Below are 14,840 nucleotides of genomic sequence, written 5' to 3'. Positions count from 1 at the left end.
ACTTCATGGCAAATAGATGGGGAAATAGTGTCATGCTTTATTTTTGGGGGCTCCAAAATCACTGCAGATGGTGACTGCAGCCATGAAATTAAAAGACGCTTGCTCCTTGGAAGGAAAGTTATGACCAACCTAGATAGCATATTGAAAAGCAGAGACATTACTTTGCCAACAAAGGTCTGTCTAGTCAAGGCTATGGTTTTCCCAGTGACCATGTATGGATGTGAAAGTTGGACTGTGAAGAAAGCAGAGCGCTGAAGAATTGATGCTTTTGAACTGTGGTATTGGAGAAGACTGTTCAGAGTCCCGTGGACTGCAAGGAGATCAAACCAGTCCATCCTAAAGGAGATCAGTCCTGGGTGTTCATTGGAAGGACTGATGCTAAAGCTGAAACTCCAATACCTTGCCCGCCTCATGTGAAGAGTTGACTCATTTGAAAAGACCCTGATGCTGAGAGGGATTGGGGGCAGGAGGAGAAGGGGACGACAGAGGATGAGATGGCTGGATGGCATCACCGACTCGATGGACATGAGTTTGGGCAAACTCCAGGAGCTGGTGATGGACAGGGAGGCCTGGCGTGCTGCGATTCATGGGGTTGCAAAGAGTCGGACATGACTGAGCAGCTGAACTGAATGAACTGAACTGTGTTATACCTTTAACTACCAAGGTTACAAATCAGCCGCCGACAGTATATTTTGTTTAACCTACACAGCATTTTGTAATTTGAGCCAACATGTAATAATTAGACATTTTCACACAAAATCCAGACTTCCAGATCTTTTAAAACCATCAGCAAATTCAGCAATAAACTGGTGCTAAAATATGGCAGGCCTCTTTTCAAAGGACGGTTGATCACGTTTTTCACTTAAATACATTTCTTTTTAAAGGACTCATTTACTACTATGCCTGAAAAAAATAAAGTCAACGGCAACACAATATTATTATTCAGTTTTAGCTGGATACTGTTGGCTACAGAAGAGGCTGAGCTATACCCTGCTCTTTATGTTTAAAAGGGAGAGTATAAAGCATTTAAGACATTTTAGCACCTACAGAGTTTGTTCTTGACACAGTCATAAAGATGAGAGAGAATTAAAAAGTATAAAACTTTATCACATTATGACTGAACCATTGTTTAATACCAAGTCTGTGCAGCACCTTCACTCAGCTAAAGATCTCTTTGTATGCTAATACTAACATCAGTCCAGAAATGAGAAACACGACCACAAGTCTAAATAAATTCCTCCACCAAACTCTGAGCTCCTCAAGGAATAGGGATACATCTTACTGATTTTTACATCCCTGGAACCAAGCACAATATCTGGCCCCAAAAAGTATTAACATATTTTTTTCACTAAATGGACTCAATGAGCACTGAGTATATCAACATCTCTCAAGCAGGAAACTGGCCTGCAGTGGAGAGGCAGACTTTCAAAACAGGAAGGGAGCTCCCTCCTGCTCTTCTAGTGAACAGCCCAAAGTCAGAAAGAGACCAGAGTCACAGATGCCATGAAGGACAGGGTCCCTCAGATATATCTGAACTTAGGTAAAGATGCTGCTTTTTATAAAATGTCCCACCCAACTTTAACGCCCAGTTAATTTAGTCCATGTTCCAGACAAGTCAAACTGGGGAAAGGATTACGGGTTCCAGGTTAGGTCTCCAAGGAGGGATAAAAGAGATTTTGTGATGATGGCATAGGAAGATCTCAGCAGGAACTCTGGGGCCATTAGAGGGAGGTTCTTTTCATATCCAGGAGACCAAAGACCAGTAGTGTGTGTGTGTGTGTGTGTGTGTGTGTGTGTGTTCAGTCGCTAAGCTGTGTCTGACTCTTTGTGTCCCAATGGACTGCAGCATACTGGGCTTCCCTGTCCTTCACTGTCTCCTAGAGTTTGCTCAAATTCATGTCCATTGAACCAGTGACGCTATCTAACCATCTCATCCTCTACCTCCCTCTTCTCCTTTTGCCTTCAATCTTTTCCAGTATCAGGGTCTTTTTCAAAGAGTTGACTGTTTCCATCAGGTGGCCACAGTACTGGAGCTTCAGATTCAGCATCAGTCCTTCCAATGAACATTCAGGGTTGATTTCCTTTAGGCTTGACTTGTTTGATCTCCTTGTAGACCAAGGGACTCTGAAGAGTCTTTTCCAGCACCACAATTGGAAAGCATCAGTTCTTTGACACTCAGCCTATTTTACGGTCCAGCTCGCACATTCATGCATGACCACAGGGAAAAACCAGAGTTTTGACTATACAGATCTTTGTCAGCAAAGTGATGTCCTGATAATATTAACATTGCAAGTAGTGCGGGACTTCCTTGGTGGTCCAGTGGCTAAGACTCCACACTCCCAGTGCAGGGGGTCCAGGTTTGATCCTAGGTCAATGAACTAGATTCTATATGCTGCAACTTAAAAAAAAAAAAAAATCCTGTGTGCAGCTAAGACCCAGAGCAGCCAAATAAATAAATATTTTTAATTGGTAATAGTGATGATAATAATAAACAATAAATAATCCTCTCACTTAATCTTCACTAAAATCCAATCAATGAGAAACAAAGGCCCTGGGTCCAGCAGCCTGCAAGGAGCTGAACGCCACCAACAATCACGAGAACTGGAAAGCAGACCCATCATCGCTGGAGCCTCCAGATGAGGACGCAGCCCAGACAGCCCCTCACACTGCAGCGTGTGAGACCCTGAGCAAGGGACCCATTCAAGCCCCCTGCCTAGACTCCTGACCAAGAATCTGTGCCCTAATAAATGTGTGCTATGTTAAGCCACCAAGTGGGTAGGTGCAATGAACATAAAAACAGGCTTACATAATTGACAGAACTAAGGAAGATGGAATGGTAACCCACTCCAGTATTCTTGCCTGGAGAATTCCACAGCTGGAGGTACCTGGCAGGCTACAGTCCGTGGGGTTGCAAAGAGTCGGACACAGTTGAGCGTTTTAACGCTTTTACTTTTCAAAGAAGACACAGAACGTGGGATTTGAACCTGATTTCAGACTTGGCTCTCAGCCTCCCCAGGGAGACCCAACCTGGGGAGAAAGTGATGCAGGGCTGTGATCACTCTCCTCTTTCTGCCCAGGAGTCTCCCATGCATATGTCAAGCATGAGAGCCCTGCTGCCTGCACGAGATGTGTTTTTGACGAGTAAGGGAACATCATACGCTCTCCTGCTTCACTGAGAGCTCCGTGAGACAGGGTCCACCTCTGTCGTGTTCCGGCCACGTACACAGGGCAACGGCTTAGTGCCTGATACGTGGAGCGGTGAACAGTGGGGAAACCTAAGAGTTTACAGCAGTAGTTCTCAGATCACTGTGCACACAACGGTTGCCTGAGGTGCTTGTGAAATGTGTACCATCCTGGGCCCCACTTATAAGATTCTGATTTGACAGGGCAGAGCTGGGTTCAGAGAAGCTACACAGTTAGAAAGGATCCCGGGGCATTTGGTACGGCTGATCTTTAGACCAGAATATAAAAATTACTCCATAAACGTGAAGGAAGATGGAAAGGCAGAGCCGTGCCAGAGGCTAGAAGTGAACACAAGTATAACATGAAAAGGTCGATTCGAGGAGGCGAGTCTTAAGCAGGAGTTCTCAGCTCAGGCTGCACATCAGAAGCACCTGGGGGCTTTTAAAATCCAAATCCAGGCTCCACTCCCCAATTACCAATACTTTAGAACCTCTGGAGGTAGAACAAGAGTGCCAGGATTTTTTTTTTTTTTTTGAGATAAAATGCATATAATATAAACGTCATCCTGTTAAAGTGTACAGACAATTCAGTATCATCTGGCATATTCATGGTGTTATGCAACCACCACCTCTGTCCAATTCCAAGATATTCTCAAAAGAAAACCTCACACCCATTAGCAGTCCCTCCACCCTCCCTCCAGCCCCCAGACTGCCTCCAAACCAGAGAAGGCAATGGCACTCCACCCCAGTACTCTTGCCTGGAAAATCCCGTGGATGGAGGAGCCTGGTAGGCTGCAGCCCATGGGGTCGCTAAGAGTCGGACACGACTGAGCGACTTCACTTTCACTTTTCACTTTCATGCATTGGAGAAGGAAATGGCAACCCACTCTAGTGTTCTTGCCTGGAGAGTCCCAGGGACGGCGGAGCCTGGTGGGCTGCCGTCTATGGGGACGCACAGAGTCGGACACGACTGAAGCGATTTAGCAGTAGCAGCCACCTTCCCTCCAGCCCCCAAACTGCTTTGTGTCTCACAGGTTTGCCTATGTTGGATATCTCATATAACTGCAATATTATACAGTGTATATATACAATAATATATACAGTGTGGTCTCCCAGGTGGCACAGTGGTAAAGAATCTGCCTGCCAATGCAGGAGGTGCAAGAGACACAGGTTTGACCCCTGGGCCAGGAAGACCCCCCTGGAGTAGGAAATATCACTCCACTCCAGTGTCCTTGCCTGGAAAATTCCATGGGCAGACGAGCCTGGTGGGCTACAGTCCATGGGCCCGCAAAAAGTCAAACGCAACCGAGCACGCACAATGTATACAATAGCCAAAAAGCAGAAACAGCCCAGAGGTCCATCAAAGAATTATGACAAACAAAATGTCTATCCCTAAGGCGGAGCAGAATTCAGCCATAAAAAAATGACCGAAAACACTATACTGAGACATCAGTATTTTTTTTAATCTCCCAGGAGATTCCAAGGCCAAGGTTAAGACCCCCTGGCCTAAGCCAGGCTGAATTAAACAAGGCAGTCGGGAGAGGGAGGGACATTTCACTGAGGATGACCATGTGTGGATACCCGGCCAAGGCAGGGGTGGGGGGGAGCCGTGACGATGGCAGCGCATGGGTACACGCTTCGGCTCCTTCAGGTCCTCAGCGAGTTGATATCTTTGTGGGTTTTCCAGCCCTGGAACACGGGATGCCAAGGAACCCAGGGAGAGGATGTTTGGAAAGAAAATTCATGCTATTTTTCCTTGAGGTAGAGTAAAGAATCTGCCTGCAATGCGGGAGACCTGGGTTCGATCCCTGGATTGGGAAGATCCCCTGGAGGAGAGCATGGCAACCCACTCCAGGATTCTTGCCTGGAGAATCCGATGGACAGAGGAGCCTGGCGGGCTGCAGTCCACGGGGTCGCAAAGAGTCGGACACAAATGAGTGACTGAGCACAGCACAGCACATACAGAGACCAGCATTGATCCCAACCACAGGCTCAACCGAAGTTCCCAAATTCCTTCTGAAATGTGACTTGCCACTTCTGGAAAACCCAGAATTCTGCCCCAAAGTCAAAGTGGGACACCCCAGAGTTCACTTAAGGGGAATGAGCTTCCAAAAACAACCCTAGTGCAGGTACCCAAACAGAATCACTCCCAGCTGCCTTCCCTTCCCAATCAGGGGAAGTGATGGTGCTGGTGCTCCAGAGTCTATTTGCATTGGGTTTTTATGGAAAATATGGTCGTGTCAGTCACAGGAAAAACAAATCACAGCCCACGCTGGAGCTGCAACTTAATAACACGGCTGAGCGTCAGTGCAGGCTTTCCACGGCACTATCAAACCTGAGAGAACCAGCAACAAGCTCCCGGCAGCGTATCTGCCAAATGATTTGGGAGAAAAAACAGCAAAGGCGCCGCTTAACATTGCCTTCTCTGCATGAAAGGGTTCGGTTGGCAACACCAAACGTGTTCATTGCTGGGGTCTTTCAAATCACAGCAAGCTGGGTGTGGATGGACCATCCTCCTACAGCTGAACAGAACTGGATTTAGGCCAAAATAATAATGGTGGCGCAAATCTGAATACAGTCCACTCCCCCACAGCAATCCAGATTATTTTAACATGTTCTCTCAGTGGCATCTGTAATTTCTTGCGAAAGCAAACGAACATCCCCCTCTGTGATGAATTAAAACAAAGAATTAATAAGTTCAGGACACAGGCTAGGGGGTGGGAGTTGCTGGCAGTACGAGAACATACTGCAAATGGCATTTCCAAGTCTAGACTTCATCATAAAGACCAGCACTCCTGTTTGCAGAGGAAAAGACTTTGATGCTGGGAGGGATTGGGGGCAGGAGGAGAAGGGGACGACAGAGGATGAGATGGCTGGGTGGCATCACTGACTCGATGGACGTAAGTCTGAGTGAACTCCGGGAGTTGGTGATGGACAGGGAGGCCTGGCGTGCTGCAATTCATGGGGTCGCAAAGAGTCGGGCACGACTGAGCGACTGAACTGAACGGAACTGAGGCTTCTTAGACTGGAGGATCCAATTAGGAAAGCTTTTCATTCACATCCTTGTTCTCCAGACCTCCTCTCCACTCAACCCACTTTCAATGGCCAAGTGCTGCTGGTTTTACCTCCTGAATCTGTCTGGAATCCACTCACTGCCCAACCAGCCTCTGACGTCATCATAAGTCAAGCCCACAGTCTCCACCTGTTTGATCATGCGTGCGTGCATGCGTGCTAAGTCACTTCAGTCATATTCAACTCTTTGCAACCCCATGGACTGTAGCCTGCCAGCCTCCTCTGTCCATAGGATTCTCCTGGCAAAAATACTGGACTGGGTTGCCATGCTCTCTTCCAGGGGATCTTCCCGACCCAGGGATCGAACCTGTGTCTCTTATATGTCCTGCAGTGGCAGGCGAGTTCTTTACCACTAGCACCACCTGGGAAGCCCTGTTTGATCATAAACACATTGAAATGGGTCTCTCCATTTCTCCTTCTCCTGTTCCAATCTGTCCTCACCCAGAGGCCAAAGGAGTACCTTGAGAATGCACATCCAATCAGATCACTCCCTTCTGATGGCTCCCCACTTAATCTTTGTGGGTCAACAATCACGCAAACTCATCTGTGCTGAGCAGGGTGGTCTCACTCCATGCTTACGACAACACTGTATTCCACCAACGGGCAGTTGGGCAGGATGCCCGCGGTGACAGGGTTAGTGTGTGGTCCCAAGGCCCCCACAGGAAATCTACAAAGGCCAGCCTCTGCCTCCCCCAGTCCTCTTCCTCTTACCCGCCCCTGCCTTCCAGGCTCCAACCACACAAACCCCTTCAACGTCCCTCAAGTTTGCACCATTCCCTTCGACCCCAGGGCCTCCACGTGCAGTGTCCCTCACCCTGAAGTGCTGTTCCCAGCCGTTCTTACCTGGCTGGCACTTTCACCCTCCAGGTCTCCCTCTAAATGTCATCTCATCAAGGAAGACTTATTTTTTAATATAACAGATTTACTGAAATATTAATTCATATACCATACAATTCACCCACTTAAAGTATACAATTTAATGGGTTTTAGTATATTCACTGAGCTGGGTAAGCACCACCACAATTTTAGAACATATTCATCACTCCCAAAAGAAACCCTGGATCCATGAGCAGGCACCTCCCACTTCCCTCACATGCCCCCACCCCCAGCCCCTGGCAATGACTGACCTACTTTCGGTCCGTATGGATTTGCCCATCACAGACATTACATATAAATGGAACCAAATTGTATGCAGCCTTTTGTGTCCAGTTTCTTTCACTGAGCCTCATGTTTTCAAGGTTCATTTATATTCTAGCATACATCAGTGCTTCATTCATTTTTATGGCCAAATAATATTCCACTGAATGTAGAGGCCACATTCCATTTATACATTCATCAGCTGATAGACGTTTGGATCCCTTCCATCCTTTGACCATCATGAATAGCGCTGTTCTGACGTGCCTGTTCACACTTGTGTGGGCAGTGTTTTCAAGCTTCTTGTGTCTATACCCAGGAGTGGAATTTCTGGGCCATAAAAAACTCTATGCATAACCTTTTGAGGAACTTCCAGACAGTCTAGGGAAGGCTTTCCTGACCCTCTGCGACTGAGGTTTCCTCTCCTTATTTGCATATTCTCTTCACAGCCTTTACTTCTCTCTCCGAGCAGTTGTGACAAACACATCAGGGATCTGGCTAACTCTCTTAATGCCTGTACTTTCTCTGGGCTATCAGCCCAATATTAAAACAATGTAACCACTTGCTTCCTTTCACAATTTGTAACAGTCACATAAAAAAAAAATAACACCAATAAAATGAAATGGGTGAAAGTAATTTTAGTATTACTTATTTGACCAATTATACACAAAATAACATTTTAGCATCTAGTAAACATTTTTCAAAAATGGTAATGAAGGGCTTTCTGGGTGGCCAAGACTGTGCTCCCAGTGCAGGGGGCGCCTGTTCAATCCCTGGTCAAGGAACTAGATCCCATATGCCACAACTAAGAGTTTGTCTGCTGCAACTAAAGATCCCACGTGCCACAGTAAAAACTGAAGATCCTGAGTGTGACAACTAAGACCCATCACAGCCAAACAAATAAACAAAAAAAAAATTTTACTGGAATAGTAATGAAACACGTCTCATTATTTTTTATACTGTCTTCAAAATCTAGTGTGTATTTTCACTTCCACACATCACAGTTCATACTCACCCCATTTCAACTGCTCAGTGCCTATCTCAACCCCAACGTGGCTAGTGGCTACCTTACTGGGAGGTGCAAGCCTAAACTTCTCACTCCCTGAAGGCAGGAACCCTGTCTGCTTTTTCTAGTTATCATTTCCTCAGAACCCATTACAGTGTCTAGGATGTATGGTGTCACAGGCATCCCACGAATATATGCTGAGTACTGAATAAATGAATCCAACCCAACCTCCACTCTTCCAAAAAAATTTCAAAAGTTCACATAGATCCATCTGGTCTTTTCCAGCAACTTGAATATGTTATGAAAAGGCAATGTTCCTTCTACTTTTCTATATATTCATTCTATTAATTTTTGAGAGCTTGACACTGAAATTCCAACTAAAAATCTTAACTAATCTACTTTAAAAAATAATTTTAATATATAGTAGAACTATACATAACTTTGTTCTGTATTTTCCAAGTCTCCTGTAAAAGTGTTATCATACTTTCATAATTTAAAAAATTAAAATATTTTAAAGTGACAGTGAGATGTGGGAGTAGTACCTTGGGTCACAAGGACCTTCCACTCCAGGAAAACAGAGGTTTTGTTGAAACCAAAACCAATTTTATAAAGAGGTTTTTTTTTTTTAGCATGACTGTGGTTTCTTTTGTTTCATTTTACAATGTGTGAACCATTTTGAAAGGGCAGAGTGGCTGTCTGGGGAAGCCTATTTAATTTCTTCCCTTTAGTTTAAAATGTTGGCTAATGTTATTACAGAAGAAAGTAGCTCCAACAAGTAGGTGTGTGCGCACACACATGCACACACACATGACTCAGGAGTCCGTGGGGCAAATGAATGCAAAAGCAGCTTCCTAATAGCCAGCCTTCTTTGTGTTGTAGAAATAATTACCAGTACGTAAAAGCCTATATATATTCAACCATTCTCACTTCCTGCAAAATTCAAATCTACAATTGATTTTCTTTCCAAGCTCCCGAAACCAGCTTTGTCAAAATTACTCAGGAATGGAATGAGGCCAAGCATTGCCCTTCGGGGACTGAGGACAAAGCAAGTCAGCCATGGATGGTGCAGAGCTGGCCACATGCAATTACACCCAGACCTACGGGACAGCTATGCCCTGCAAGGTCCCTCCCCAGCCCAGGTCCCCAATGCCTGGGCTGCAGCCAAAAGCATTTGGGCACAGGTGCATTAAACAAGTATTTATTGGATTTTATTGGTGGTTAGAGGGTTGTAGTCGATTACAGTGCATTAATGGACCCAATTCTTCACAATGCCCTAAATCCAGGCTCTTTGCCATATGATTTCACAGTTGTTCTCACTAAAGAGTCACTGTGTTCTCTCCTCAACACTTGATGCTGGGTTTAGTCGTGTGTCTCGCCTTGGTCAATGGAATGTCAGTCTGTGATATGTGACCAAAAGCTTGCAAAGTGGGTGCTCCATCCTTATTGCTCTCTTGTCCCTTTCCATCACCATGAGAACACACCTGGGCAAGCTTGCTGGTCCCAGGAGAAAATAAGAGACATCAGGAGCAGAGCAGAGCTTCTCAGATGCACCCAGCCTAGATCAACCACCCCTCATCTGACCTGCAGATCCACAAAAATATGTATGTTGTGTTAAGCCACCAACTTTGGGCTTTCAGCACTTTTGTGGCCCAAGCTAACTGATACAAAGACAGCTCTTTGTGGATCCTCCAACTGCCTTACCAGAATGGACCAGAGCACTGCTGTGGCCCTGACACTACCAGTTACCTACCCAGAAATTGCTTATTCCTTTCTTCTTCCTCATTCACAGAGCTCCTGCTTTACTCAGGTATGGGATTGCCTTGTTTCTTAGAAGTGTTGGCCTCAGAGAATGAATCGTGATTGGTTTAAGTAGGGTTTCGCAAAGTACAGCCTGAGGGCCAGATCCAGCCCACTGCTTTTGTAAATAAAGTTTTATTGGCTCCAAGCCATGCCCATTCATTTATGAATTGTCTGCAGCTGTTTTCACGCTACAAAGGCTGAGTTGGGTGGTTGCAGCAGAGGTTGTCTGATCTAGAAAACCGACAATATGACCACTTTTCAACAGAGAAAGTTTATTGTTCCCTAGTCTGAGGCTTATGCCCTCATGTTATTCAAACTCCCCTTAGCCAGTGATTGGTTTAGGACTGGACCCAAGATTCCATTCATCTACTGAGGGCTGATGTGGCTAAGATACAGGCAGTCTGCTGGGGTTTTCTGGGAGATGCTTTAATACTGAATCGTTCAGGGATATGTTGTATGCTGTTCTTGCCTTTGTCTGCTATCACGTGAGGACTTCATGTTTGCGTTGTGGCAGACTCTGTGACCGTGGGAAGCAAGATGAGAGCATCACAGGAAAAGCAAACAAGGAGGCCACTGTCTTGAGCTATTCATTCTGCAAAGCCTTGGAGTAGTCTACCTCTTGATCTTAGTGTTTGAGACAATTGTTGTTCAGTCACTCTTTGCAACCCCATGGATTACAGCACACCAGGCTTCCCTGTCCTTCACTATCTTTCAGAGTTTGCTCAAACTCATGTCCATTGAGTCAGTGACGTCATCCAACCATCTCATCCTCTGTCGCCCCCTTCTCCTCTTGTCCTCAATCTTTCCCAGCATCACGATCTTTTCCAGTGAGGCAGCTCTTTGCATAACGTGGCCAAAGTATTGGAGCTTCAGCTTCAGCATCAGTCCTACCAGTGAATATTCAGGGTTGGTTTCCTTTAAGATTGACTGGTTTGATCTCCTTGCAGTCCAAAGGACTCTCAATAAACCTCTGGTGTTCAAGATGGGTGGACAGTCACTTACTGGTTGGTTCTGCCAGGAAGGTCTTGTCTTACTCACCCCCAAAAGCCGGAATCTGTACAAGGGACCAAGGAGGTGAACCCTGCTGCCACAGTTTAGGCAACAGAACCCACCCACCAATATGTGAACTGGGTCAGGTGGAGTCAGCATTTCCTGTCACTCCAACCAGATCAATGTGTCCTCTCACAAAAGGGGCAGAGAGAGACACGGAAGCCCCTCTCCCAGTTCATCCCCAAGGGGATAAAAGTGATGCTAGAACCTCCCCGATCTATGGACAAAACAGGGAAACTGGGGAGAGTGCTGGGCAGGAGCGAACAGCAGTGGTCACCATGTTTGTGGGGCTCTGGTCTGCAGACCCAGGAGGAAGTGTGTTTCTAGACATGTGCTTTAAGAAGGAAACCTGGAGTCACGTCTGTGGCATTCTCCTTTCCTCCAAGACAGAGGGAATACATTTTGCTCCACCATGCAAAGGTGTAAGAAATGTCACATTCCTATTTCTGTAACTCCAGTTAAATCTGCTCTGAGTCCCCGCACGCCTGGCAGGTGGGGACTTTGGTCTCATCATTATCGGGGCTTCTTTTCCTCCTCTGTGAGTTTACATAAGAACTCTGGGCTTGCATGCTGTTGGAAAGTCAGGCAGGACCTAGGCCCCTGGAGGTCACCACTGTCGCAGCCACAACTGACCCATAACTGTCAGAGGCTGTCTGCCGCAAGCAGGCTGTTGTATGGTCATTCTAACTGACCACAGATTCAGTCGCAAGAGACCCTCTCTGTAGCAGGTCTCCACTGCACAAGGAAATTCCAAAAAGCCTCCTGTTAATCTCAGCTTCCTCACTTTCTCACCTGAAAACACAAACGCTCCTCTCCATCACCCCAAACCTTGATGGTAAGTCAGCTAAATCCTCCTCCAGGGCCTTAGACACCAAAGCTCTTCATCTTCCCTCTTTGGGGAGACAATGCAATGGTATCTGAGATCTTCAGAAGCACAACGGTGGCCTCTCTCTTTGGTGGAGGGCACGGGCGGGGGGTGGGGGTGGGGGGTGGGGGGTGACAGTGGAAACTACAATCGCTTGTTCAAATGCTGTATATCACCACTAGATCCCCAGGGTCTGGCACATAGTAGGGGCTAAAAGGACAGCACTTAGTAGGTACTGTTAGAGTCTGTTGAACTGAACTCTTGAGGTTAAAGCTATCAGCAGAAACCAACCAAGCAACAAAATGGAAAACCAACTCATTAAAAAATATATTCAAGTAATCATGGCTTTGAGCTCTGAACACACAGGGCACCAGCCCAAGTTTGGGCAATTTTAATACAACCACCATTTTGCCTCCAAACAAACTGGCATCAGCTCCAGAAGCCTCTCTCTCGGCCTCTTAAAGAGAGCCAGTTTCTCCTCCTTTAAGTGGCGGCATTCCTCCTGGGTTGCAAAGGAGCAGTGTTCATCCCCACTTGCCTCCAGCCAAGGACAGCAGCCAGGCGTCAAAGGTTCGATAGCTGAGCAGTATATTTTAGAGAGAAACACAAAATTATGTCTCATCAATCTGTAAGTACCACCACTTTCCAGAGCACAGAGATCCTGTCTGTGGAATCGTTCACAGGTCAAGCACTGACTTGGCTCAACTACACACTTTGGGGATTTTTGCAGGGAATAGTGAAGGTGCTCAGTGAAATAAAGGGACAAGAACTCCCCAGAGTTCCCAGAGCAATCCGGGAGGGAGGAAGGGTGTGGGAAATGCAGGAGTGAAAGAAGCAAGAGAGTCGGTGAGTCAGGCCAAGACCAAGCAGGGAGCTCTATGACTCTGCCCTTAGCCCCAAACCTCAGCAAGTCAACCAAATACAGTCCCACTTGGGGCCAGTGGTTTATGGTCTGGAGATGAAAGCAGATGGGGCCGGGGGGGAGGGTGGGTGTGGTGGGCAGAGGCAGCAGACATGGACGTAGATGCCCAGGACTCCAAGGAGGCTGTGAGGCACAGAGCCCTCACCCCAGTCTCAGCAGAAATCTCAGGCAGGGCTTCAGGCATCCGCGGACCACGTCATTTGCAGCCTTGAGAGCACTGGCTCCCGAATAGATGCTCCTAGTACATTTTCCAGCTCGACCACTTCCTAGTGGGTGTGTAAACAAGTTACTCAAGGGTTTCTAAAACCTCAATTTCTTACCTCTAAAGCAAAGGACATATCCTCTACCTTGCTGTTTAGTCACTCTGTCCGACTCTTGCAACCCCATGGACTGTAGCCCACCCTAGTCCACGGGATTTCACAGGCAAGAATGCTGGAGTGGGTTGCCATTTCCTTCTCTGGGGGATCTTCCCAACACAGGGACTGAACCCAAGTCTCCCACATTGGCAGGAGGGTTCTTTACCACTGAGCCATCAGGGAAGCCTGCATTATCTACCCTGTAAGGAAGTTATTGTGTGGTTAAGAGAAAGTGAGACTGTTCCAGCAGCCTATTCTAGTTCCAGAGCCTAGAATAGGGCGAGCTCTCCATAATATGAGCCTCCATCACCTGACCTCTAGATCTCAGAGGACAGAGGGTTCGCCACAGACACAGTGAGCCCCAAATCAGGCTGAATGGTGGAATCTCTTGGGGATATGCAAGCCCTAACCAAGACCAACTGAGGCAGAATCACTGGAGGTAGGGCCCAGGAATCTGTATGTTTTAACATAATCTTCACTATTTATCTATTTTTGGCCAGGCAGCTTACGGGATTGAACCCATGCCCCCTGCAGCAGAAGCACAGAGTCTCAACCACTGGACCGCCAGGGAATTCCCAGGAATCTGTATTTTGGGCTGGGGGGGGCGGTGTATCTGTTTTTTTAAGCCCATCTAGTGATCAATAGAATTGCAACTTGCCTTCTTTTGGTTTCTTACATTTTACACTTTTCTCCTTTCAATCATTTTAAATATATACTCACAGATACACACAACAATTACCACAGTCAATCTCACAACATCTCATCACATCAAAAGGAAGCCCCATATCCTTTAGCTCACCCTCCATCCTTGGTCCCACACCCCTGGCTTAAGCAACCACTAATCTACTTTCCTTCTCTATACATTTCCCTATTCTGGACTCTCATACTAATGGAAGCGTATAATACGTGACCTTTTGTGTCTAGCTTATCAATATTATAGCACGTATCAGAGGTTCACTCCTTTTATGGCCAAATAATATTCCATTGTGTGGCTATACCAGGTTTTGCTTATCTTTGCATCTATTGAAGGGCATTTGGGCTATTTCCATCTTTCAGCTATTAGAATGATGCTACTCTAAACATTCATATATAAGTTTTTGTGTGGACCTATGTTTTCATTTCTAAACAGACCTACCTCCAAGTTAAGATATACAAATGGCCAATATGTACATGAAAATACATTCAACTCCCTTAGCCACTGGAGACATGCAAACCAAAACCACAATGAGATCCCACTTCACATCCAGAGGATGGCTAGAATCACAAAGCCTGCCAGCAGGGAATTCCCTGACGGTCTAGGGTTAGGACTTTGAGCTCTCACTGCTGAGATCCCAGATTCAAGCCCTAGTTGGGGAACTAAAGTCCCACAAGTCATGAGGCCAGAAAAAGAAAGACTGCCAACAACAAGGGTTGGTGAGGATGTGGAGAAATTGGAACCCTCACACACTGCTGG

This window comes from Oryx dammah, unplaced genomic scaffold (genome assembly GCF_014754425.2).
Source record: "Oryx dammah isolate SB20612 unplaced genomic scaffold, SCBI_Odam_1.1 HiC_scaffold_2, whole genome shotgun sequence".
Taxonomy (NCBI): domain Eukaryota; kingdom Metazoa; phylum Chordata; class Mammalia; order Artiodactyla; family Bovidae; genus Oryx; species Oryx dammah.
This window is presented reverse-complemented; position numbering follows the sequence as displayed.